The sequence below is a fragment of the Gossypium hirsutum genome, chromosome D04 (assembly GCF_007990345.1).
Source record: "Gossypium hirsutum isolate 1008001.06 chromosome D04, Gossypium_hirsutum_v2.1, whole genome shotgun sequence".
NCBI lineage: Eukaryota > Viridiplantae > Streptophyta > Magnoliopsida > Malvales > Malvaceae > Gossypium > Gossypium hirsutum.
The window spans coordinates 46,661,301-46,689,168 of record NC_053440.1 but is presented as its reverse complement, the minus strand read 5'-3'; the positions used below and the strand labels follow the sequence as shown (position 1 = coordinate 46,689,168).

General features: G+C 33.0%; 2 non-coding genes across 2 annotated transcripts; one reads left to right on the top strand and one right to left on the bottom strand.

Annotated features, from left to right (window-relative positions):
- Nucleotides 1-4,720: 4,720 nt before the first annotated feature.
- On the bottom strand, nt 4,721-4,827 carry LOC121216587 (small nucleolar RNA R71). Its single transcript, XR_005912767.1, has one exon. It is a non-coding gene; the product is annotated as a small nucleolar RNA R71 (small nucleolar RNA).
- Nucleotides 4,828-21,665: 16,838 nt separating this feature from the next.
- On the top strand, nt 21,666-21,771 carry LOC121216518 (small nucleolar RNA R71). Its single transcript, XR_005912699.1, has one exon. It is a non-coding gene; the product is annotated as a small nucleolar RNA R71 (small nucleolar RNA).
- Nucleotides 21,772-27,868: the final 6,097 nt, after the last annotated feature.

The following is a 27,868-nucleotide window of genomic DNA, read 5'->3' as shown; positions in this document are numbered from 1 at the left end:
AATTTATAAAGTATGCAAATTTGTGTTTTTTTAGATATGATTTTGTGCATAAAATTAAAGTATTTCATTTTATTTATTAATATGTTAAATTTACTTCTACAGTGAGACCATAGAGTTGAGTTTATTATAATGTTGCATGGACATGAACTATTATTCTTGTAACACCCCTAACCCGTATCTATCGCCAGAATAGGGTTATAGAGCATTACCAGAGTTTACTAATTAATTTTTAGACTTTTCTTTTCATCAAGCATTCATATTTATAACCAATCAAAATCAAAACATTAATGAGCTAACGTTAACCAATTTCACTTGTACATGCCATTATAACTAGAATGAAATCATCCAAAATTATCGATAGAACCAATGGATAATGTGATATATCTCCAACAAGCTTCCAACTCAATCGAGCTTCCAATAATCATTTCAATGCATCAAATAATTATACATATTACCAATAATAATTCAATTCCAATAATAAAACACACACACACACACATATATAATATTCATTACCAAATAACATTCACTTCAATTAAAATTATATAGAATATAGTTCATAAGAACTTACCAGGCTAAATTGCAGAAATACCAAAATTCAGGGACATTTTGGAAATTTTTTATTTTTCTCAAATTTCCACCAAATCTTGATCCAAATTAATATTTCATTCAATTTACTAATTAAAATAATAAAAAATTCATTTCATGCAATTTGATCACTTTTTGACATTTTTACAAATTTACCCTTAAAGTTTTACTTTTATTCAATTTAGTCCCTGAGCCTAAAACGTGCAAATTATCCATGCTAGCTGAATATTAATATATATATTTTCCTTATCCTCCTCTCCATTTCACATCCTTAATTTATATAATATGCTTATAAGTAACATTATCTATGATTTTACTATTTACTTGTAAATTTAATCAAAACTGTTCATTTGAGTCATAGCCACTAAATTATTTTTATCTTGAGCTAAAGAACTCCAAATTAGGATCTCATAATTTTCCATAAAACTAAACTCACATATATTCTTACCATAAAATTTTCAGAATTTTTGGTTTAGCCAATAAGTACAGTTTATTCTTTAAAGTCACCTCTGTTTTGCTGTCTGATAGTTCCGACCCTTCTTCACTAAAACTTAATTATCTCCTTGTACAGAATTTGGATGCTATCCCCATTTGTTTCTATTGAAAAAAGACTCTTTAAGGATTTTAAAAATATAAAATATAACCAATAATTATTTTTATACAATTTTTGATGATTTTCCAAAGTCAGAATAGGGGAACCCGAAATAATTCTGACATTGTCTCACAAAATCTATTATATCTCATGATTTACAATTCCATTACTTACACCGTTTCTTCTATGAGAAACTAGACTCAGTAACATTTAATTCATATTTTGTTCATTCTCTAATTTCAGTTCCATAATTTATGGTGATTTTTCAAATTTAACCTACTGCTGCTGTCCAAAACTGTTTTAGTGCAAATTGTTAATTACTAAGTTTATAACTTCCTTATTCCCTTTCTCTATAATATTTCCCATCACTTTCACTTATTTCTCTTCACTAATATATCAAGAAAATGAGAATTTATATAAGAAAACTCTAATATAACATCTTTTCCATGCCATTTCAATAATATCAAACTTAAAAATATATTGAAATCTCAATGTTCTTACCTTGTCCTATTGATTTCAACCTTTAACTTGATTTTCTCTCTCCTCCAGCTTCAATTTCTTGAATCCAACTTGATATTCTAGCTTCCCATAGTCTCCTTGTTATCTTTCTCTATTGATGGCTATGGAAATTCTTTTGATTTCTAATTGAAAATGGTGAATTTTTTTGGTGGAAGGACCAAATTGTAAAGAAAGTAAAACTTTCTTTCTTCTCTTCTCTTCTAATGTGAATTGCATGGAAAATATGGTGGGTTGGTTCCTTTTCATCTTTCTTTCCACTTATATATACTAAATAATAAAATAATAAAATAATAAAATATCATTTAAAAATAAATTAAAATATTAATAAACTAATATTTATTTATTTAATTAATCTAAAATATCTCTAACATCATCATTATCTTCTAGGTTTCTCTCTCTTCTAAATGACCATTTTACCCTTCATGATCTTTTAAAATTCCATCCTTGAGTCATTACTTAATTTGGTAAAATTACGATTTAGTCCCTCATAATTCTTCACCTATTCAATTTGGTCCTAATTCATCCATTTTCCTTAGTTTCTAGATTATTCCAACCTTAAAATATTTTCACTATTGGTCCTTCAACTTCTTCTTATTTGCACTTTAACCCCTCAAATTTTGAGTATTTACCCTTGAGCAACAAAACTTTTCTCACTTTTGCGATTTAATCCTTTCTTGAATTAATATGTCATAATTTACTTCTTAATACTGACATGACTCAAAATTACCCTTTTATCACTTTATTTCCTTATTTTACTATATTAGGAATATTATCTTACTTTCTTACTATAGTAATTTTCGGGGTATTAAAATTCTCATGTGTTGAACGGCAAGACCAAGCTTAATGGGTCATTAAGAAGCCACCTTGACCCAATAACAAAAGATGATACATGTTGGTCAAGTCTGCAAGCTAGTTGGGTCATTAATCATCTAGTTTAAGAGAAAAGAGGCCCAATTCAGCAACCATAATTGTGCAACCAAGAAATCAATTTTGGGACAATTAATTGAAAGTCATCACACTTGGAAGAACATTGGAAATCAGTACATAATATTTACTTCAGAAATCGTCCACCCCTTGCATAATTTAAGCATGATTCATATTTGAATCAAGCAACCAAACCAACTTCTCTTCCACATATCAGGGTCAGCCATAAAAGGGAAAAATTCAAGTGATTTTTGCTACTATTTTTAGTAAACTCTCCCACTTACTTCAAGTATAAATACCATACCTATCTTAGCTTTTCAATCATCATTTACTCATCCCTTCATCCATTATTTTCACAACATTCTTCACTCCCTCTCTTGCTCTCTTCATCCACCACGCCTATCATTCCATATTCTCTTAGTTTTTAGCCAGAAAAAGCCTTGAAGAGATCATCTCTTGGCCAGCCACATTGGGGAGCCATTAGTAAAGGTGCAATAGGAGGAGTGGAGGGAAACACCTTCAATCAGAGTCTGTGAAACTGCCGACTTGAAATAAAGTTTTTTCACCCCTTACTTGTTGTTTTAAATTAATTATGTTTGCAATGTGTTTTGTGATCTTGAAATCAACGATGGTAGCTTAAATTTGTTTAGCTAGGTTAATTGCATTAATTCAATGAGATTTGTTTGATTCATGTTTAAAGTGTTTGTGCCTTAGTCAATCATGTTTTCAATTAAATTCAAGTATGTATTTCATTCATATGTGATTGGATGCATTAGAATTAGCTGAGCGATCCTAACCAGACGATGACTAGTGGATTCAATAATTGAAAAGCGCATGCTTCATTTAGACCCTAACCTGACAAAATTGAAGGTTCTTAATAACTTTAATGAGATCTATTATCTTGTATAGTTTTTAGGTTTATGTGATTAAACTGTTTCAAACCTAACACGTCTCTGTTACTTCACATAAATACTAAGAAACCCTTAGTTTAATATGATCAGTAAAATGTTTGTTTCACTAGGTAAGAGATTCTGAAATGACTTAATTTGGTTTCCAAACTCAAGAAAGATCAAGTTGCCATACAGTGTTTTCCGAACATTGTTAAGCATGATGAAAATGAATCAAGTTTATAGTTATCCTAGCCTATTCATATTATTGATTGTTGAAGTTGTGTTTCTACTGCTAAATTCATTCATACATTTAGATAATTTGCATACTTAGATTAAAATTGCATTAGGGATCAATTCTGCATCTAATTAAATTAATCTAGTTTAATCATCATCACTCAAATTATTGTGTTTTTATCACCAAATTTTTAACTTATAATTTTACAATTAATCGATTAACATACACAGTCCATGTGGAGATGATAACTCATTTACTTACTTATTACTTGAACGACTGTGTACACTTGCACCAACTGAGCGTTACAAGTTTTTGGTATCGTTACCGGGGATTGTTGCCTTAGTCATTCTTTGTGAAATTATTTTTCCAGTTTCGTTTCTATCTAACTTTTAACTCTAGTAATTTATTCTTTGAATTTTTTGTGATTTATTTTCAAGTGTTTATGAGCATAGATCGAGTCATCAATTTATTACCTATAGACCCTGAAATTGAGCAACCATTTAAGAAGAGAAGACGTGAGAGATCAACTCAAAAATCAAAATGATGGATAAGGTAATAGAGCCGATCATGTGCACAATCCAATTCTTATTGCTGATGATAGGGATCGTGCCATAAGACAATACATTGTGTCACTTTTCAATGAATTATATTCGAGAATTAAGAGGCCGGATATTGAGGCATTATAATTCGAATTGAAACCGGTGATGTTTCAAATGCTACAAATGGGGGGCTAGTTCAATGGTATGCCCACGAAAGATCCACATCTTCACCATCGATTATTCATGGAGGTGAGTGATTCATTTAAAATAGTCGGTGTTAGTGAAGATGCATTGAGGTTGAAGCTGTTTCCATACTCGTTGCAATGTAGAGCATAAGCATTGCTGAATTCGTTGCCACCAAGTTCAGTATCTACTTGGCAAGAATTAATAGAAAGGCTTTTGGTTAAGTATTTTCCATTGAGTAAGAAATGCCAAGTTGCGAAACGAGATAACCAAAATTTCACAATTGGATGATGAATCCTTGTACGAGGTGTGAGAATGATTCAAGGATTTACTTCGTAAGTGTCCTCATTATGGTATTCCGCATTGTATCCAGTTGTAGACGTTTTATAACGGTCTCAATGCATACACAAGATTGATGGTAGATGCTTTTGCGAATGGTGTGATTTTTTATAAGTCTTATAATAAGGCTTATGAGATCATTGAGAGAATCACTAGCAACAACTATCAATGGCCAACAAATCGAGCAACTTCAAGAAGATAAATAGCCAGAGGACACGAAGTGGACACATTGACATCACTCTCAGCTCAGGTATCTTCTATTTTCTCAATGTTAAAACAGTTTACCATTAATGGTTCTAATAATTTTGAAGCTCAATCACCAAGTCAATATGATATTGTTTCTTGCGTATATTATAGGGATGACCATTCTTTTGAAAATTTCCCTTCAAACCCTGAGTCTATTAGTTACGTAAGAAATTAATTTCAAAATAAAAGTGGACAAGGAATACTGTCCAACTTCTATAATCCTTCATGGTGTAATCATCCAAACATTTCTTAGAGTAACCAAGGAAATGGATCGAACAACTACATGTAGCATAGACTTAATCAATCTTAAGGGTTTAATCAACAAGTTCCAAAACCACCACAAGATGAATGACCTAATAGTTTGGAGAATTTTTTGAAGGCGTACATGGTAAATAATGACGCATTAATCCAAATTCAAGTAGAAACACTAAAAAATTTAGATAACCAAATGAGTCAGTTAGTTACTGAGCTTCGTAATAGACCACAAGAAGCCTTGCCGAGCGATACAGAAAATCCAAAATATTTTTGCAATGAACATTGTAAGGTAGTTACATTATAAAGTGATAAGATTTTGGAGCCCAAGAAAGTTGTGATAGAAGATGAGCCTATTAAGGAGCAAAGTCAACCAACAGTTGAAGTTCCTACACTAGAAAAGCTAGATGCTGAGAAATCTGATGAGGTAAAATCTACACTAGTACATTCTGATAAGCTAACATCTCCTTTTGTAGATTTGAATTCTAAAAAAAGTTGTCTGATTCAACCTAGAGTTCCATCACCTTTACATCGTTAAAGGCTCCAACAACATAAATAGAAACAAGAGGTGCAATTCAAGAAGTTCTTGGATTTTCTAAAGCAACTTCACATCAACATCCCATTGGTGGAAGCTTCAGACTAAATGCCTAAGTATGTGAAGTTTATGAATGATATTCTATCCAAGAAGAAAAGACTTAATGAGTATGAGACGGTAGCCTTAACGAAGAAGTGCAGTGCATTCCTATAGAACAAGCTACCTTTGAAATTGAAGGACTTTGGAAACTTTATTATACCCTATAATATCGGAGAATCTTACTGTAGTAAATCTTTGTGCGACTTAGGAGCAAGCATCAACTTGATGCCTAAATCTATTTTCAAGTTGTTGAGAAGAGGTGAAATAATTCCCAGTAGTGTGACACTCCAATTGGTGGATCGATCTTTAGCATAACTCGAAGGAAAGATCGAAGATGTTTTGATAAGAGTAGACAAGTTTATTTTTCCTACTAATTTCATTGTCTTAGATTTTGAAGCAGATACGAAAGTGCCGGTCATCCTTTGAGACCTTTTCTAGCTACGGGAAGAACGATAATAGATGTGCAAAAAAGAAAACTCACAATGAGAGTTCAAGACGATCAAGTAATATTTAACGTTCTAAAGGCAATGAAATTTCCTGATTTGATAGAGGAATGTTCAGTGATGGAGGAATTAGAAACCTTGGTTTCTATAGAATGGGAAAGCAATTTTGAAAAAGACTAATTGGTGAACAACTTAGGGTTTGAACCATTGGGAGATGAAAAAGGTGATGAATGTTTGGCTTTGATGGAAGCCCATTCGAGGAGTTATGTTCAACCAATACAGTTTGAATCGCTAGAATTGAAAGTTTGGGAATTTACACAATCCAAGTTTTCAATCGAGGCCTAAACTCAAACTAAAGGTACTTCCTTCCCATTTGAAATATGTTTATTTAGGTAACTGTTCTACCTTGCCTGTGATTATTTCAACAGAATTAATAGAGCACCAAGAGGAGTAATTGATTATTGTTTTAAAGAAATTTGAAAAGGAAATTGGTTGGACCATAGCTGACATTCGAGGTATAAACCCTTCCTTCTGTATGCATAAGATTATTTTAGAGGAAGGTGATCGAGCTAGAATCAATAGGAAAAGGAGACTTAATCCTATCATGAAAGAGGTAGTGCAGAAGGAAGTGATCAAATGGTTAGATGTAAGAATTATCTACCCCATCTTAGATAGTTCATGGGTAAGTCTTGTACAATGTGTACCAAAGAAAGGTGGAATCATGATTGTCAAGAATGAACGTAACGAGTTAATCCAGATGAGAACTATCACGGGTTGGAGAATCTGTATTTACTACAGAAAGTTGAAAAAAACCACTCGAATGGATCATTTTTCATAGCCTTTCATGGATCAGATGTTAGATCGACTGGCAGGTAACGAATTTTACTTCTTTTTAGTTGGATATTTAGGATGCAACCAAATAGTTGTAGCCCCAGAAGACCAACATAAAACCACTTTTATTTACTCATACGGTACATTTACGTTTAGGTGAATGCCTTTCGAGTTATGTAACGCACCTACCACATTTCAGCGATGCATGATGGCAATATTTATTGATATGGTAGAAAATTTTGTTGAGGTTTTCATAGATGCTTTTTCTATTTTTGGTAACACTTATGATGTTTGTTTGAGTAATTTGGCTAAGTAACTAAAAATATGTGAGGAGACGAATCTTGTCCTTAATTCAGAGAAATGTCATTTTATGGTTAAGGAAGGAATTATATTAGGACATAAATATTCCAAAAATGAGATCGAAATTTATAAACCGAAGGTGTACGTAATTGAAAAATTACCACCACCAGTTAGTGTGAAAGGAGTTCAAAATTTTTTAGGCTATGCCACTTTTTATCGAAGGTTTATCAAAGGTTTTTCAAAAATTTCTAAACCTTTGTGTATGCTTTTAGAAAAAGATATTGTTTTTTATTTTAACAAAGCATGTTTAGAAACTTTTGAGGAATTGAAAAATCGGTTAATCTCAACCCTAATAATTATTACACCTGATTGGAACTCTCCTTTTGAATTGATGTACGACACAAGTGACTTTGTTATTGCAGTTGTGATGGGTCAAAAAAGAAACAAAGTGTTTCACCTATCTATTATACAAGCAGAACTTTGACAGGAGCCCAACTCAACTACACGGTAACTAAGAAAGAACTTTTTCCTATAGTTTTTACTTTTGGCAAGTTCCATTTATATCTTATAGGTACTAAAGTTACAATATTTACTGACCATGTGGCCATTTTGTACTTACTCACGAAGAAAGATGCTAAACCAAGGCTAATTCGATGGATGCTTTTACTCTAAGAATTTGACCTTGAAATACAAGACAGAAAGGGTGTTGAAAACCAAGTATCTGATCATCTGTCAAGGTTGAAACAAAATGAGGTAACCCCTTCACTTGTTTCAATTAATGAAGATTTTCCTGATTAGCATATCTTCAAAGTAAGTCGAATTAATGAAATACCTTGGTTTCCTGATTTTCAATTTATTTAGCATGTGGAATAATTCCTTGAGAAATGACATACCAACAAAGGAAGAAATTCCTTCATGATAGTCAATATTATTTCTGGGAGGACCCGTTTTTGTTTAAAAAGTGTGCAGATAACATAATCAGGAAGTGCGTAGTTGAAAGTGAAAATGCCAAGATCTTGTACCATGGCCATTCATCTCCGAGTGGGGGACAGTTTGGTGGTTCCAATACTGCAACAAAGATTTTACAAGCAGGATTCTTTTGGCAAGCAATGTTTAAGGATGCGTATGCATGTGTGAAAATTTGCAATAGATGCCAAAGGACGGGAAACATATCAAGGAGGAACGAGATGCCCTTGACAAACATTTTAGAGGTTGAATTATTCGATGTATGGAGCATTGATTTTCTAGGCCCGTTTCCTTTTTCTTATGGGAAAAAGTATATTTTGGAAGTTGCAGATTATGTTTCCAAGTGTATTGAAGCTGAGGCATACCCAAAAAATGATGTTAAGGTAGTTATGCAATTTCTACATAAGCATGTGTTTACATGGTTTGGGACTCCAAGAGCTATAATTAGCGATGAAAGATCTCACTTTATAAATAAATAACTTAAGTGGTTGCTTGACAAGTACGGTGTGAAACATAAAATTGCTACTGCCTATCACCCATAGTCAAATGGGTAAGTTGAAAGGGTGAATCGTGAAATTAAAGGGGCGCACAGAAAATATTGGTCTTGAAGGCTCATTGATCCTCTATGGGCCTATCGAACTACTTTTAAGAGCCATTAGGAATGACTCCTTATTTGTTAGCATTTGGAAAGGCATGTCATTTGCCACTTTAATTGGAGAATACAACTCACTAGGCTTTGAAACAATTAAATTTTGATCTTAAGCAAGCCAGTAAGAGAAGAATGTTACAGCTTGACGAGTTGGAAGAGTTGAGGTTATTTTCATACGAAAATTCCAAGATGTATGAAGAAAAGACTAAGAGATGGCATGACAGTCATGTACAACCTCTTGGATTTAGAGAAGGTCAAAAAGTGTTGTTTAATTCGAGGCTAAGGTTATTTCCTGGAAAGCTCAAGTCCCGATGGAAAGGACCTTATACCATCTATAAATTTTATCCATATAGAGTTGTAGAATTGTACGACAACCAAGAAGGTATGTTTAAATTTAATGGTCAACGTCTCAAACAGTATTGAGATGGTGAAATTAAGCGAATTGAAATTTCAGTCAATTTAATAGACACTTAATTTTTCATGTTTTTAATTTTTACTAAATAGTTACAAATTGTTTTCTTGAATTAGGACATTTAATTAATTCTGTCTAAGGAGATTGGAACTTAAGTAGGACCATTTGTGACCCCTCCAACCTTTCCTGGGAATTAATTTAATGTAATCTTTTGAAAAGAAATTTTCTAATTAACTTCAAAAATTTTATTATCATTTTAACCTTGTTTTAATGTTAATTTTATTTGTTTATGTTTAATAAGGGGGTGAAATTAGCCAAAGTACTAATCAGTTTATTTTATTTTAAGTAGTCTAGTTTGTAAATACAGTTTGGGCTCAGGGCCTAAAACAACAAAAAGGATAAAATTTACCCTACATTTCCATCAAAAGGGTTCCGAAAACCCTATTTTTTTCCGCCACTTTCTTTTCCATCTAACCTTGCTGCCGAAGCCACCCTTGTAGTTAAATTTTTGCTAAAAGTTTGCCTTAATTTAACACTATATAAATCCCTCTTTACCACCATATTTTTCACAATGATTCAATCAATTAGCTTAAGCCCTATCCACTTATTCTTTTTCCTCTTAGCCGTCAGCCTCAAATCCTAAAGAATCTCCCCAATTTCCTTCCCTTGTCGTAAAACACTCCTTATTGCCACTGCATGTCTTTTGTTGGAGCCTTACTATTGTCACCATATAGCTCTTACCAGAGCAATCTTATTGCCGCTACAAGCCTTTTGCCACTGCAATCCTATTGTTGTCACAAGCCTACCACTGCCTTAAACCTCTTGCTAGCATCCATTGTCGGTTTATTTTCCTTCCCTTTTGCCGAAGTTCTACATATTTTTAACGAGAAATAACCATGGCTCGCAAAAGAACTAGATCTTCGAAGACCTCTGTCGAAAATCCAATCGTGATTTAAGAAGAAGAAGCGAAAGAAAGGCTTTATTCCGTCTTCGAAAATCAATCTATGATGCCGAAAAAAGGTTTCAATTTTGAGAATAATGAAAATTTTGTGGTGCCCCTGCCAATTCGAAAAAAAATTAATACCCTTAACTGGAACTATTTCTGTGATGCGCGATCACTACCTGAAGAAGAGTTAGTTTGACAATTCTATGCCAACTTAACCATGCCAGATGCTACTGAAGTTCTTGTTCACAAAAATAAGGCACCCCTTACTTCTAAGTCCATTAATGGTTAGTTTAATTTGCCTGATGTTGAAGAAGATGAATATTGTGCCATGATAACAAATATAAATTGGGATTTTCTTCAACAAGTGCTTAATGTTGTTACAAATCCGGGATCCCACTGGATTATAAGAAAGTATGGTAGTCATTCTTGCCGAAGGGAATATCTAAAACTAGTGGCTAAAGTATGGTTCTACTTTGTTCGATATAGCTGTATGCCTATCTCACATAGTTCCACCATCTCAATGGGCCGAATGCTTTTTTTACATGCAATTATGACAGAAAGGTCTATTAATGTTGGGAAAATCATTCTCAAGGAGATCTATGATTGTGCTAGAAAGATGGAAAGAAGTGTCTACTTTCCATCATTGATTACTTCACTTTGCTTAAGGGCCCAAGTTAAATCAAAAGCAAACTTGAAGGACCAATATGTTCAAGGTTGCATCACAGCCCATGATCTTGAAAGGTTAGTGGAGATTGTCCATGAGCTAAAGCCAACTGAATCGAGTGAACCAACTAAGCTAGAAACTGACGAATCGTCCAATAAATCTAAAACAGAAGTTGACTCAGTTGAGGGGATAGAAGAAATAGAATCTCAAGAGGAACCAAACAACCTTGAATCGAGGGTGGAACCTAATGTTGCTGAACCAATAGAGCCGAGTTTTAGTCTTGAGTTGACCATGCCAATGCCTACTTCTTCAAATGCTATGAAGAAATCAGAATTTTCAACTATGATGGATATGTGGAAATTCATCCATAACCAACAATAGGCCTATTGGAGATAAGCAAAAATTAGAGATGATTCTATTTGAAATACTTTAAAGAATATCTTTAACACTTTTGTTCCTGAGTTTTCAGATCATATCTTCAAGATATGGCAAGAAGAGCTAGTGGGATCAAGTGCGACAAAGAAAGAAGCGGAGAAAGACTTAGACAATGATTTGAATTAAAAAAGGGGAAATTTATTTTTCTTAGTAGTTTTAGTTATTTATTTTCGCAATTAGTATTTTGTTTTTGCACAAGAAAATTTCAAGCATGAATAAAATAAAGTTCAATGCCTCTACTCTAAGTAGTGTGGTAATGTGACTGAACATATCTAGGATTGGATTGTTGAGAAAGAATTGGTACTTAATTAGTCTTCAATACTCACCTCTCTTTCTTACTATCCTACCTAGTGTTTAGTTCTCATTCATTACTTTTTTTTACACAATGAGGACATTATTTCTTTTTATGGTGGGGCTAGGGCAATATTAGTATGAAATTTATTTAGAATAGCAGTTACCATGAATTTTAAATTTTTTTTAAGTATGTTTCAATGATTACACATAAGTATGCTGAAATAAAATGATGTTTAGAGAAAATTTTTGTTTATAAGATAGTTGAAATGCAAGTATGATTTTTGATTTTATCTGAGTTTTTTTATGTTATCTTGAGTTATCGAACGCTTGTATGTTCTTAGGTCATATGTAGCCTTTTGCCATGAAAATTGAACTTCTTTTGAAATAGACAAGCATGAAGGTTTAATCCTTAGAATTGACTATGTAACATTCTTAAGGCGAAATCCTAGGAGGCATAAGAATCTAAACATGATTTAGGTACATTTTTTTGGAATCGTTTAAGCCTTTCGAGCCTACCATATGAATGTGACTCTTGAAAGCTTAATTTGAGCCTTAAAGCTTATTTTTGCTGTTTACCTACATAATATGCCATGTTATCATCTTTTTAAAATTAATATGATTTTTTTACCTATTTTAACTATACTTGTCTTGGAGAGCAAAGATCAAGGAAAAATTCAAACAGATGTGCATGTTCTTCATATGTTTAGAGGTGTTAAAAAAAAGAGAAAGAGAGAGATCTATTCAAATTTCAAGCAAAAAGAACAAAATAAAGAGCTTAAAGTATTAAGAAATATTGGGCATGTGCTTCAAAATTAAGTTTGAGGATGTGAAGAACCCATTAGTTGGAGAGATGTACCTCGAATTGATCCAAGGCAAAGCTAGAGTTAAGAGCATTGAACCTAAAAATTCACTGCTCTTTTATCCTTACCTTGAGCCTAGCCCAATTACAACTGTATAAAAGGCCTATTGATTTTGATGATTCTGCTTAATCGTATTGCAAAATTGCCTTAGCAAATTTTTTTATGGTGCCTAAACATTACTTAGGACGAGTAATAGTTTAAGTTTAGGGGTGTAAACTCAAAATTATATTGGATTTTTCTTGTAATTTTTACCACCTTTTTACTTAAAATTAATATTAATCTTGAATATTTGTTAATTAATTAAGTGAGTTTTTATTAAATTTTAATAATGTAAACGAATTTATAGAGTATGAAAATTTGTAATTTTTTTTATATATGATTTTGTGCATACAATTAAAGTATTTCATATTATTTATTAATATGTTAAATTTACTTATGCAATGGGACCATAGAGTTGAGTTTATTATAATGTTGCATGGACATGAGCTATTATTCTCAAGTGTTAGACGAGAAGGCCAGGCTTAATGGGTTATCAAGATGCCGCATTGACCTAATAAAAAAAGATGATACATATTGGTTAAGTCTACAAGCTAGTTAGATCATTAACTGTCCAATTCAAGAGAAGAGAGGCCCAATTCGACAGTCGTAGTTGGGCAGCCAAGAAATCAATTTTGGGACAATTATTTAAAGTTCCTCACACTTGGAAGAACATTGGAAATCGGCACACAAGATTTGCTTGAGAAACCGTTCACCCTTTGAATGATTCAAGCAAACCAAACAAGCTTGTCTTCCACATATCATGGCCGACCATAGGAGGGAGAAATCTAAGGGATTGTTGCTAATATTTTTAGTAAACTCTTCCACTTACTTCAAGTATAAATACCACACCTATCTCACATTTTCAATCATCCCTTACTCAGCCCTTCATCCCTCATTTTCACAACATTCTTCATTCTCTCTCTTGCTCTCTTCATCCACCACGCCTATCATTCCTTTTCCCCTTATTTTTTAGCCAACAAAAGCATTGAAGAGATCATCTCTTGGCTGGCCACCTTAAGGAGCCATTAGCAAAGGTGCAATAGGAGGAGTGAAGGAAAACACATTCAATCAAAGTTCATGAAACTCCCGAATTGGAATAGAGTTTATTCTTACCTTACTTATTGTTTTAAATTAATTATGTTTGCAATGTGTTTTGTGATCTTGACAACAATAATGGTAACTTAAATCTGTTTAGCTAGGCTAATTACCTTAATTCAATGAGATTTGTTTGATTCATGCTTAAAGGGTTTGTGCCTCAGTCGATCATATTTTCAACGAATTTAAGTATGTATTTCATTCATACGCAATTGGATGCATTAGAATTAGCTAAGCGGTCCTAACCAGACGATGACTAGTAGATGCAGTAATTGAAAAGTGCGTGCATCATTTAGATCCTAACTCAACTAAATTTTCATAATAAGTTTAACGACCTCTATTATCTTCCATAGTTTTTAGGTTTTTATGATTAAACTATTTCAAACCTGACCCATCCTTGTTACTTCACATAAATACTACAAAACCCTTATTTTAATATGATCAGTAAAATGCATGTTTCACAAAGTAAAAGATTCCAACATGACTTAATTTGGTTTCCAAACTCATGAAAGATTGAGTTGCCATGGAGTGTTTTTAAAAAACTATTAAGCATGATGAAAATGAATCAAGTTGATTAATGTAGCTATCCTAGCCTATTCATGTTATTGATTGTTGAAGTTGTGTTTCTGCTACTAAATTCATTCATACATTTAGATAATTTTCATACTTAAATTAAAATCATCTAGTTTAATCATCATCACTCAAATTATTGTGTTTTTATCACCAAAATTTTAACTTATAATTTTACAATTAATCGATTAACATACACAGTCTATGTGGAGATGATAACTCATTTACTTACTTATTACTTGAACGACTGTGTACACTTGCACAAACTGGGTGTTATAATATGTACAAGAATCAACTGCAAGAGTTGGCTTAAAGAAGTTACTTTAATCTGTCGTCTTCTTATTCATGCATCCAAGAAGGATCAGATCATGCTCCTAAGTTTAAAGCTATTATCAATTTTAGTGGAGAGACTTTCGAATGCCCTACTTTTTGCTTTACTTTGAGACAATTCGAACATGCTGCAGTTGAAGTAGCTCTAAATATGCTTGCCAATAGAGGCCCTTCCAAAGTATTGGCTACTAGAATTTTGGTAAGCATTCAACTTAAGTTTTAGCTTCTTTCAAGCTATACTTACGTAGATACCATTTTCCTACTCAAAATTAAATTGGGCAACCAAATATTCTATATTAGTCTTTGAGCTGGAATTTGTAGCTATTAATTATTTATTTTGGGGAAAATAAAGAAGCTAAACTCTTTTGAGTTTATTTCTACTACACAGGATGAAACTGGTGTTTATAAGAATTTACTTCAAAAGAGTGCTTATAGAGTTGGTTTAAGTCTTCTAATGAACACAACTATTTGATCTGGACCAGGCCATATTCCTACCTTTTCATGCATGGTTGAGCTATGTTTCTTCCACAAGATCGAACACTCAAAATTGAATTAGGGAACCAAATATTCTATATTAGTCTTTGAGCTGGAATTTGTAGCTATTGATTATTCATTTTGGGGAAAAAAAGAAGCTAAAATATTTTGAGTTTATTTTTACTACACAAGATGAAACTGGTGTTTATAAGAATTTTCTTCAAAAGAGTGCTCATAGAGTTGGTTTAAATCTTCTAGTGAACACAACTATTTGATCTGGACCAGGCCATGTTCCTACCTTTTCATGCATGGTTGAGCTATGTTTCTTCCACAAGATCGAACACTCAAAGGCCGACATCAACTTAAGTGCCTGTCCCGCCAAGAATAAGAGCAAGAGCTCCACCATTGTCAACTAGACCCAAGTTCAAAAGAACAAACCTTGGCAGTATACGTCCCACTTCCATGGCACCACCAATTAGAATAAGATCAATTGTACCATTGGACTAGACATTGTTTAAAAGCAATGACATTGTTCAATAATGTTTAACCATTTTTTTTCAACTAATCTGTATTTGATTGGCTAAAGAAAGTGTACGAATCTGATGAGTTTATGAATTGAATATGCTTTATAATTATTTCATTAAGCACCAAATCTAAACTTTGTTGTAGCAACATAGCTTCACCATGATGTGCAACTTTCTAATTCAAAAAAACAACCTAGGGTGTTATCCTACATCATTGGAACAAATAAAAAAATAAAATTATATACAAGTATAATTCATTGATAAAATAATAAGCATTAGTACGAAATAAACTTGTGTTTAATGGTTAGAATCTGGATATCCTTGAGCCTTAAGGATTCATTTACCTATTTGCAGAATCTAATGAGTCATCAACCAAATATGAACTGGTAGCATGGCTTATTATATAGGTAACTAGCAATAAAATAGGCTTTAAGGCTCAAATTAAGGTTTCAAGGGTCAATTTCATATGGTAGGCTTGAAAGGCTCAAACGATCCAAAGAGAATGTGGCTAAATCATGTTTAGATTCTTATGCCTCCTAGGATTTCTCCTCAAGAAAGTTACTAAGTCAATTCTAAGGACTTAAACCTTCATGCATGTCTATTTCAAAAGAAGTTTAATTTTTATGGAAAAAGGCTACATAAGACCTAAGAACATACAAGCATTCCATAACTCAAGTGTACATAAAAAAACTCAGAATAATCAGAAATCATGCTTGCATTTAAGCTAACTTATGAACAAAAATTTTCTCTGAACATCATTTTATTTCAGCATACTCATGTGAAAGCATTAAAACATACTTTTAAAAATTAAAATTCATGCTAATATTGCCCTACCTCCACCTTAAAAAGAAGTAATGTCCTTATTGTGTAAGTAAAGTACTGAATGATAACTAAACACCAGGTAGGATAGCAAGAAAGAGAGGTGAGTCATGAAGATTGCTTAAGTACCAAGTCTTTCTCAACAATCCAATCCTAGACATGTTCATTCACATTACCACATTATTTTGCTTTTTATTAGAAAAGAGGCATTGAGCTTATTTTATTCATGTTTGCAATTTTTATTGTGTGAAAGCAAAATATTAACTTTGAAAAATATAAATGCCTAAAAATAAATAGATGCTAAGAAAAAGAAATTTCCCCCTTTTATTCACGTCATCCTCCATGTCTGTTTTTGTTTCCCTTCTTTGTCGCAGTTGATCCCACAATCTCCTCTTACCATGTTTCAAAGGTATGATCTAGGAACTCAAAAACAAAAGTGTTAGAGATATCCTTAAAAGTATTTCATATGGAATCATCCCTAATTCTTTGTCGCAGTTGATCCCACATATCCATTATAGTTGAAAATTCTAATTTATTTATAGCATTTGAAGAGGTAGGTATTGGAATAGTCAACTCAAAATTAACACTTGGCTCAACTGATTCAGCAACATTTGGTTCCACCCTTGGTTCAGGGTTGTTTGGTTCCTCTTCAATTTCTACTTCTTCTGTCTAATCTATTGAGTCAGCTTTCGATTCAAATTTGGTTGATGACTCATCAGATTCTAGTTCTTTCGGTCCATCTGGATCAACTTGGTTCAATTGTTCAAAATTCTCCACTAACCTTTCAAGGTCATGCCTTGTTATACAACCTTGAACATAACGGTGCTTCAGGTTCGCCTTCGATCTTACTTAGGCCCATCAGAAAAGTGAAGTAATTAATGATGGGAAGTAGGCACTTCCTACCTTTTTTTAGCACAATACTGGATCTCTTTGAGAATAATTGTCCTAACATTGATAGACCTTTCTATCATAATCGCATATAACAAAAGAATTCCTTCCATCGAGATGGTGGAACTACGTGTGATATGCATGAAGCTATATTGAATAAAGTAGAACCATACCTTAGCCACCGGATTTAAATATTCCCTTCGGCAAGAATGACTACCATACTTTCTTATAATCCATTGAGATCCCGGATTTATAACCACATTAAATACTTATTGAAGAAAATCCCAATTAATATTTGTCATCATGGCAGAGTACTCATCTTCTTCAACATTAGGTAAGTTAAACAAATCATTAATGGACTTAGAAGTAAAGGGTACCTTTTTTTTATGAACAAGAACTCCATTAGCGTCTGGTGTGGTTAAATTAGCATAGAACTCTCACACTAAATCCTTATTAATAATTGACCATGCATTATAAAATTGATTCCAATTTAAAGCATTAATCTTCTTTCAAATCGACAAAAGCATGACCATCTTGTATTTTCTCTCATAATTGAAACCTTTTTTTGGCATCATGAGTTGATAATCAAATCTTTCTCTTGCTTCCTCATCTTGAATCACAATTGGATTCTCGACAGAAGTCTTTGAGGATCTAGTTCTTTTGTGAGACATGACACTTTTCATGAAAAATAGGTAGAATTTTGGCAAAGGGAGAAAGAAATCGGCCAGGTGTTATAGCAAAAGAATTTGTGGCAGTGATAGGGTTGCTCCGACAAAAGACTCGCGGCAACAAAAAGGACTTGTAGCAAAGGAAGGAAATTAAGGAGAGGCTTTTAGGACTTGAGGCCGACGGCTAAGAGAAGAAAATTAGGGTGAAAGCTAATTGTTTAGGTTTGTGAATTTTATGAAGGTGTGGAGGAGTTTATATAGTGATGGGTTGGGGAAAATTTGTAGTAAAAATTTAGCTACAAGGAAATACTTGGGCAGCAAGCATGGAGGGAAATATATGTGGCTACAAAATTAGGGTTTTGGGGAACCCTTTGGATGACAATTACATGGGAAAATTTCTTGTCTTCATTGTTCTGGGTCTCTAGCCTAAACTAAAACTATTTTGTTACATTAAAAAATTTAATTGAACTTGATAAATAAACTAGTTAGTACTTGGGCCAAATTGACCCTCATTTTAAGCATAAAAAAGGAAATAAAAATTAAAAATTTCTTTCGGTTTACTTAGAAAATTTCTCCTCGGAAGATTACATTAAATTAATAGCCCAAGAAAGGTTGGAGGGGTCACAAATGGTCCAGATCAAGTTCCAATATCCTTAGACATATTTAATTTAATGTATTAATTCAAGAAAATAAGTTTGAAGTATGCCATTTATTAAAAACAAAAATATGAAAAATCAAGGGTCTATTAAACTGAACGAGGTTTCAATTTGCTCAATTTCACCATCCTAATAGTGTTTGAGACATTGACCATTAACTTTAAATATACCTCTATTGTTGTCATACAATTCTACAGCTGCATGTGGATAAACTTTCTACATGGTATAAGGTCATTTCCATCGCAATTTGAGCTTTCCCAGAAATAACCTTAGCCTTGAATTGAACAACTACACTTTCTAACCATATTTGAATTCAGGAGGTTGTATACGAATGTCATGCTATCTCTTAATATTTTATTTGTACATCTAGGCATTCTCGTATGAAAATAACCTCAACTCCTCAAGCTCATCAAGCTATAACATTCTTCTCTCACCGGCTTGCTCAAGATCCAAAATTATATATTTTTTAATGCCCAATGGCAAATGACATGCCTTCCTGAAGACTAACTGATAAGCAGTCATTCCTAACGATGTCTTAAAAGTAGTTCAATAGGCTCATAGAGCATCATCGAGCCTTCAAGACCAATCTTTTCTCTTAGTTCGCACCACCTTCTCAAGGATTCCTATGATTTCACGGTTAACTTGTTCAACTTGCCCATTTGACTGTGGATGATAGGCGGTGGAAATCTTATGTTTCACATTGTACTTGTCAAGTAACCAGTTAAGCCATTTATTTACAAAGTGAGATCCTTCATTGCTAATTATAGATCTAGGAGTCCCAAACGTGTAAATACATGCTTATGTAGGAATCACATGATAGCCTTAACATCATTCGTTGGGTATGCCTTGGCTTCAACCAACTTGGATACGTAATCTGCAACTACTAAGATATACCTATAACCATAAGAAAAAGGAAACGGGTCTTAAAAATTAATGGCTAATACATCAAATAATTATTTTAAAATTTTTGTGGGCATTTCATTCCTCCTTGATATGTTTCCAATCCTTTGGCATCTATCACAATTTCTCTCATACGCATACGCATCCTTGAACATTGTTGGCCAAAAGAATCTTGCTTGTAAAATCTTCACTGCAGTGTGAGAACCACCAAAGTGTCCTTCACTTGAAGATGACAGGAAGTGATACAAGATCTCATCAATTTCACTTTCGACTACACACTTCCTGATTATGTTATCTGCACATTGTTTAAATAAAAACGGATCCTCCCAAAAATAATATTGCCTATCGTAAATGAATTTATTCCTTTTTTGGTATGTTATATCTCAAGGTATTATTTCACATGCTAAATAATTTATATAATCAGCAAACCAATGTATTTCATGAATCTGACTTACCTTGAAGATATGCTCATTTGGAAAATTTTCATTAATTGGAACAAGTGAATGAGTTACCTCATTTTGTTCCAACCTTGACAGATGATCGACTACTTGATTTTCAACACCTTTTCTGTCTTGGATCTCAAGGTCAAATTCTTAGAGTAAAAGTATCCATCGAATCAGCCTTAGTATATCATCTTTCTTTGTGAGTAAGTATTTAACAGACACATGATCGGTAAATACTGTGACTTTTGTACATATGAGATAAGAACGAAACTTGTCAAAAGAAAAAACTATAGCAAAGAGTTATTTTTCAGTTACCGTGTAATTGAGTTGGGCTTCTGTCAAAGTTCTGTTTGCATAGTAGATAAGGTGATATACTTTTTTTCCTTCTTTGACCTATCAGTTCTGCTGAAATAATCACAGGTAAAGTAGAACTGATACCTAAATAAACGTATTTCAAATGGGAAGTACCTTAAATTCAAGTTTGGGCGGTTCCTCAATTGACAACTTTAGAGGTGATGAAACTTTGGGTTAAATCAGACAACTTTTATGATGAGATAAATCTGTATCTAAACAAGATGTTAGCTTATCAGAATTCATTGGGTTAGATTTTTCCTAATCAGCCTTTGTAAGTTCTGGCTCTACTAGTGCAGGAATTTCAATTGATGGTTGACTTTCCTCCTTCTCAGTTGGTTCATCTTCAATCACAACCGTCTTGGGCTCCAAAGTCTTGCCACTTCGTAGAGTCACTACTTTGCAATTTTCCTTACCCAATTTCCTTGGATTTTCTGTATTGTTTGGTAAGATTCCTTGTGGTCGGTTACGAAGCTTCGTAGCTAACTGACCCATTTGGTTCTCTAATTTTTTTAGTGTTGCTGCTTGGCTTTGGATTAAGGCATCATTTTTTTCCATGTACGCCTTCAACAAGTTCTCCAAATTGTTATATTATTTAGTTTGTGGTGGTTTTGGAACTTGTTGATTAAACCATTGGGATTGATTGGATTTATGATGCATGTAGTTGTTCGGTCAATTTCCTTGGTTTACTCCAAGAAAAGTTCAAATGAATACGCCATGAAGGATTGTAGAAGTTGGACTGTGGTCCTTGTCCACTTCTACTTGGGTGTTGGTTCCCTACATAATAAATCGACTCGAGATGTGATGGACAATTCTCGAAAGAATGACCATCCCCACAATATATGTAGGAAACAACATCGAATTGACTTGGTGGCTGGGCTACAATAGGATTAAAATCGTTAGTAGTAAACTGTTTCAACATTGAAGATATAAAAGATACTTGAGTTGAGAATGATGTAACTGCCTCCACTTTATGCACTCCAGCTTCTAATCTTCTTGAAGTTACTTGTCGGCCATTGATAGTTGTTACTAACGATCCTTTTAATGATTTCGTAAGCCTTATTATAAGACTTCACCAAGAGAGCACCCCTCGTAGAAGCATCTACCACCAACATTGTATGTGCGTTGAGACCATTATAGAAATTCTCCAAATGAATGCAATGTGGAATCCCATGCTGAGGACACTTACTAAGTAACTCTTTGAATCTCTCTCATGCCTCATACAAGGAATCATCATCCAATTGTTGGAAGTGGTGATCTCATTTCGCAACTTAGCGTTTTTGCTAGGTGGGAAATACTTAACCAAAAACCGCTCAGCTAATTCTTGCCAAGTTGAAATTGAATGTGGTGGCAACAAATTCAGCCATGTCCGCGCTCGATCTCACAAAAAGTATAGAAACAGTTTCAACCTTAGTGTGTCTTCAGTCACACCCGCTATCTTAAAGGAATCGCTTACCTCCATGAATAATCGAAGGTGATGGTGTGGATCTTCCGTGGGCATACCACTAAACTGGCCCATGGTTTGAAGCATTTGAAACATTACAAGCTTCAGTTTAGATTGGAGTGCCCTAATACCCGGCCTCCTAATTCCCGGATGTAAGTCATTGAAAAAGGGCACAGCATACTGTCTTATGGCATGATTCCTATCATCAGCAATAAGAATAGGATTGCACATATGATTGGCTCTATTTCCCTGAACATCATTTTGATTTCCAAGCTCCATTTTGACTTGTCTTTGGGCTAATCATTCACGTCTTCTTTATCTAAATGCCCGCTTGATTTCAGGGTTTACCACTAATAAGTCGATAACTCAATCTTTGTTCATAAACTCTTGAAAATAAATCACAAAAAAATAAAAGAAAAAAAACTAATTAGTAAATATAGGAGTTAAATAAGTAAAATAAAAACCAAATTGCAAAGAATAATTTCACAAAAATGATTAAGGAAACAGTCCCCAGTAATGGCGCCTAACACATAGGTTTGTGCAAGTGTACACAGCCATTAACAAGTAATAAGTAACTAAAAGAGTTATCGTCTCCACAAGGACTGTGTATGTTAATCAATTAATTTTAAAATTAGAGTGAACAATCTGGTGATAAAAACACAATATTTTTTAGTTATGTGATTTAAAAATAATTACTAAATGTAAGATGATCTCTAATGCAATTTTAATCTAAATACAAAGTATGAAGTGAAATGTATGGAATGAGTTTAACAACAAAAACACAAAATTCAACAATCAATAACATGAATAGGCTAGGATAATTACATCATTCAACTTAATTCATTTTTCTCATGCTTAACAGTGTTCAAAACATATTCCATGACAACTCAATCTTTCATGAGTTTTGAAACCAAATTAAGTCCTTTCGGAATCTTTTACTTAGCAAAACATGCATTTTACAGATCATATTAAATTAAGGGTTTCTTAAAATTCATGTGAAGTAACAGGGACGAGTTAGGTTTGAAAAAATTTAATCACATAAACCTAAAAACTATGCAAGATAATAGAGCTCGTTAAAGTTATTATGAACCTTCAATTTAGTCGGGTTAGGATCTAAATTAAGCATGCACTTTTCAAGTATTGTGTCCATTAGCTGTCATTTGGTTAGGGTTGCTCAGCTAATTCTAATGCATCCAACCGCGTATAAATGAAATACATACTTGATTTTAATTGAAAAAATGTTCGACTGAGGCACAAACACTATAAGCATGATTTAAACAAACTTTATTGAATTAATGCCATCATCCTAGATAAACAGATTTAAGCTACCACTTTTTATGACAGGATAGCAAAGCACATTGTAACAATGATTAAAATCAAAGTAACAAAGTAAAGGAAGATTAAACTCTGTTCAAATCAGCAGCCTTACGAACTCTGATTGAAGAAGTTTCCTTTCGTCCTTATGCTACTCCATTGCTAATAACACCTCAAGGTGGCCAGCCAAGAGATGATCTTCTCAAGACTTAGCTGGCTAAGGAAAGAAAGAACTATGGGATGCTATGCGTAGGAATGTAGAGAGGAAATGAGAGAATGGAAGAATGATATGAAATGAGAGATGAGGTGTTGAGTAAGGGATGAGAAATATGTGAGATGGAAGTGGGTATTTATACTTGAGGTTGGTTGGCCACACATTTACTTGGTTGGCAACACATTGTGGAAAGGGGTGATGATTGTTGCTTGATTCAAGTATGAAATCATTCTACAATCAATCAAGGGTTGGATGGTTTCAAGTTCAAACTTCTTGGGCCCTATTCTGATTTAATTTCAACCATAGAGATCTCTAATAAATATCACAAAATTAATTTTTGGGCAGCCAACATGCTTGTGCCAGATTGAGCTTGTCTTTCCCTTGTTTGGACGGTTTTGTAACCCATTAATTAATCAAACTTGTCCAGCATGTAACATCATTTCTAGCTGGATCAAAGTAACATCTCCATGACCCAATTTGCATGGTTTTGCTGTCCAAGTGGGGTAGAATTGCTCATGTCTATGCAAGAATTATAATAAGCTTCATATTATGTCAACTTCATGGTTCCCCTACATAATAAAATATAAGACATGAATAGATAACATGAAATTATGCACAAAATTAATACAATAAAGCACATATTTGCATTTTTTATAAATTCATGCTCATCATCAGAATATAACAAAATTCACCTAATTAAATAACAAATACTCAGAATTAATATTATTTTTAAGTTAAAAGGTGTTATAAACTACTAAAAATCCTATATAAATTAGAGTTTACAAGTGTTAACGGATAGTCCATAGCAATTTTGGGTTAATTTTCAACTAATTGACTTCCAAAGGTCGTCAAGCCTAGGGTTTAACTTCTTCCTCTCCCAAACAGTTGATCCACTAAGTAAACCCTACATATCAATTAATTAATCACACCTCCACTCACGAATCCACCATAAAAGGATTAGTTCCTTACAGATCTCATGAACATAATAATTGTAACACCCCTAACCCTCATTTGTTACCGAAACAGGGTTACGAGCATTACCAAACTTTACGAATTAAATACGGACATTTCTTAACTTTTGTTACACATATTAAGAATCAATTATATAACACTCATATTGTCTCTTAGATGGACCTTCGAGGCCCAATATTCATCTTAGAAGTGAATCGGGACTAAACTGGGTATTCAGGGAATTTTCCCTAAAATTTCAAAAACTTTCTTAAAATAGGAGACACATGCCCGCGTCTCTGCCCATGTGAACGAAAGTAAGTCATTTTTGTAACAACCTGAATTTAGGGCTAGTCGGAATAGTAGTTTCAGAACCACAAATTCGATGAGAAAAAATATTTTCATTATATTTTTATGGTCTACGATTTCACAAAATTATTTCATGAAAATTTCATTTGACAATTTTGACGTTTGGGCACTCAATTTAGTCTAAAGGACTAAATTGTAAAAAGTGCAAAAGTTGAGTTCTATATGTTAGAGGTGTCCAATTGTTATGAAATTTTAAATTGGAGGTCTTTATATGGTAATTAGACCATTAGTTGAGTTGGTGGACAAAAATGGGTATGGTTAGGCATGTTTCCAAAGTTTTTCATTAAGGGCATTTTGGTCATTTAGTTATTAAAATGAATTAAAAACAAATTTAAAAGCCAGTTTTAGTCCATCTTCAACCTATCGGCCGAGAATTGCATGGAGAAACCATGTCTAGGGTTTTTCAAGCTTTCAAGCTCAATTGTAAGTCCATTCTATCCTCGTTTTTAATGATTTTTACGTTTTTGAAATCCTCGTAACAAGATTTACCTCTTTTTACCATTGTTTTGAACTAGGGTTTGTGTTTAAAAATTTACCCATGAATGATATGCATGTATTTTGATGTTTTATGGAAGAATATGAATGTTTAGAGTGCGATAAACGATTTGTACTAAGTAATTTTCGATGAAAATGCCTAAAAGGATTAATTTGTAAAAGTTATAAAATATGTCACAAGTGTGTGAATAAGTGAGTATTGTGGACTGCTATAGTTATGAAAATGGTTCAGCTAGGCCTAAAATGCAAGGAAATTGAATAAAAAGTATTTTACGAGCCTAGGGGCAAAATCATAATTTTGTGAAACTTTAGGGGAAAAAATGTAATCTTGCCAAAGTATGATTTTTGGATTGGAATGAATAGTGTGAAGGTTATATAAGTTAAATGTATTGTTATAAATCAAGAAAGACGAGAAATTGAAATTGATCGATAAAAAGAAAAGTGAGAAAAAGTGAAAAAATTCCCGAATGAACCTTTGGAATAAAAAGGGATACGAATGAAGTGACAGAAATGATCACATGTGTGGCACGGAATGTGTGTAGGCTACTATGCATACCAGATAGTTTCGATCACGTGTGTAGTACTATGTGCAGGCTACTACATGTATCGGATGGTAATGGTCACATGTGTAGTACTATGTACAGGCTACTATGTGAACCGAACATCATTGATTAGTAAGGTGGTTGCTATATGCTGATTCCACCGGACATCATTGATTAATCAGGTGGTTGCTATGTGCTGAATCCACCGAGTATCTATTATTATTCCGAAGTGTTCATCGGGAAATTGACTAAGTGTAATTAAATAATGAATATAGGTGTGGAATTGAATTGAATATCGACTTAGAAATGGAAAAGTGAATTTTGAATTGAATTATGATTGAAAGTGAAAGTGAAATTATGAAAGAGTACATTTAGCAATAAAATAGTTTAGACAGCAACAGATGTGTGACTTTGAAAAATTACCAAAAATGGTGGAAATTGAATTAGAGGCTGAATAATATATGAAATTGAAGCTGAATGAGTCTATTTTCACATTAAAAAACATAAAAATCAAAAGAGTTATATATTTTGAGATATTTGAATTTTAGTTAGACAAAGTCAGAATGATTTCAGAATCCCCTATTCTTACTTTGGAAAATTTTAAAAAATTGTAAAAAAATAATTATGGGATAAAGCTTATATTTTTAGAATCCTTAGTGAATCTATTTTTAGTAGAAACAAACAGAAACAATATCGGAATTCTGTACAATGAGATAATTAAATTTTAGTGAAGAGTGGTCAGAACTGTCAAGTAGTGAAATAGGGGAAAATTTAAAGAATAAACTGTACTATTTGGCTAAACCAAAAATTCTGAAATTTTATGGTAAAAATATACATGAATCTTGTTTTGGGGAAAATTTATGGATCTTAATTTGGAGTTCTGTACCTCTAGGTAAAAATAATTTAGTGACTCTAACTCGAATAGATATCTTTGAATAGACATGTGAGTGAATAGTGTAATCGTAGTTAATGTTGTTTAAGTGTGTTATACACATTAAGGATGTGGAATGGAGAGGAGGAGGAGGAAAATTGGAAGAACATATGAATGATTTGTGTATAATTGGCCATATGCTCGATTATAATCGATAAACGATTGAAAAGAAATGATGTTTATAATTGTGCATTAATAATTATAGTTATAGTTAAAGTTCACGTGAGAAAATAAAGTTTCATAGCATGTGTATGTGGTATACTTGGTATATGATTTGGTATGTAGCAATGTCAGAAATGGTTTATAAATTAACTCATGTTGATAAGTTTGATACATAAATAAATGTGGTGCTTGTCCATGCATATAATGCTTATACTATATGTTTATTTGGCTAGCATGTTTGGTGTTTATGCTTAGGCTTTGGCCAAGTTGTGACTGGATTACGCCACATTAAATTTATAAAATTTTGCATTGAGATGGTAAATGTCTAGATGGAAATATGCTTGTGATCATAAAAGGATGGTAAGGTTTAAAGTTTGTAATCTTTATTAAAATGATTTATCATGTGGTTAGTCTTCAAAAAGACTAGCTTGCGACTATGGTTGAGTGTAATGTTTATATCTTGTGTGATATGCATAGGAAACGGAAGTGGAAAGGAAATAAAATACTAGGTTCATGCTTGAAGTGTAAAATGATGCAAAAAGGGGACGTTAAGTTAAAAAATAAATATGTATTAGTATTGAACTTAATGAAATTGAATTGTACGTGAATTAAATGGAAATTGCAATTGATATGACTTGAATTAAATGAATTATTGTGGTATTGAAATGTATGTTGGATTGAGAAATTGAATTGAATCGTGAACATGAGAATCGTGAATTAAATGAAATGGAAATGAAGTATTGAATTGCATGAGTATGCATTGGGTCTCAGAAGCCCTATTTGTTACAAATATAGTATTTTGAAGTTATAACGTGAAGATTTATAAAAGCATGTTAAAAATTTGAAGAGTTTAAATTTGAATGAAATTTTATAACTCGGTTTAACATGTTTATAAGTGTATGTGTTCTGGTAATGCCTCGTACCCTATTCCAGCGTCGAATACGGGTAAGG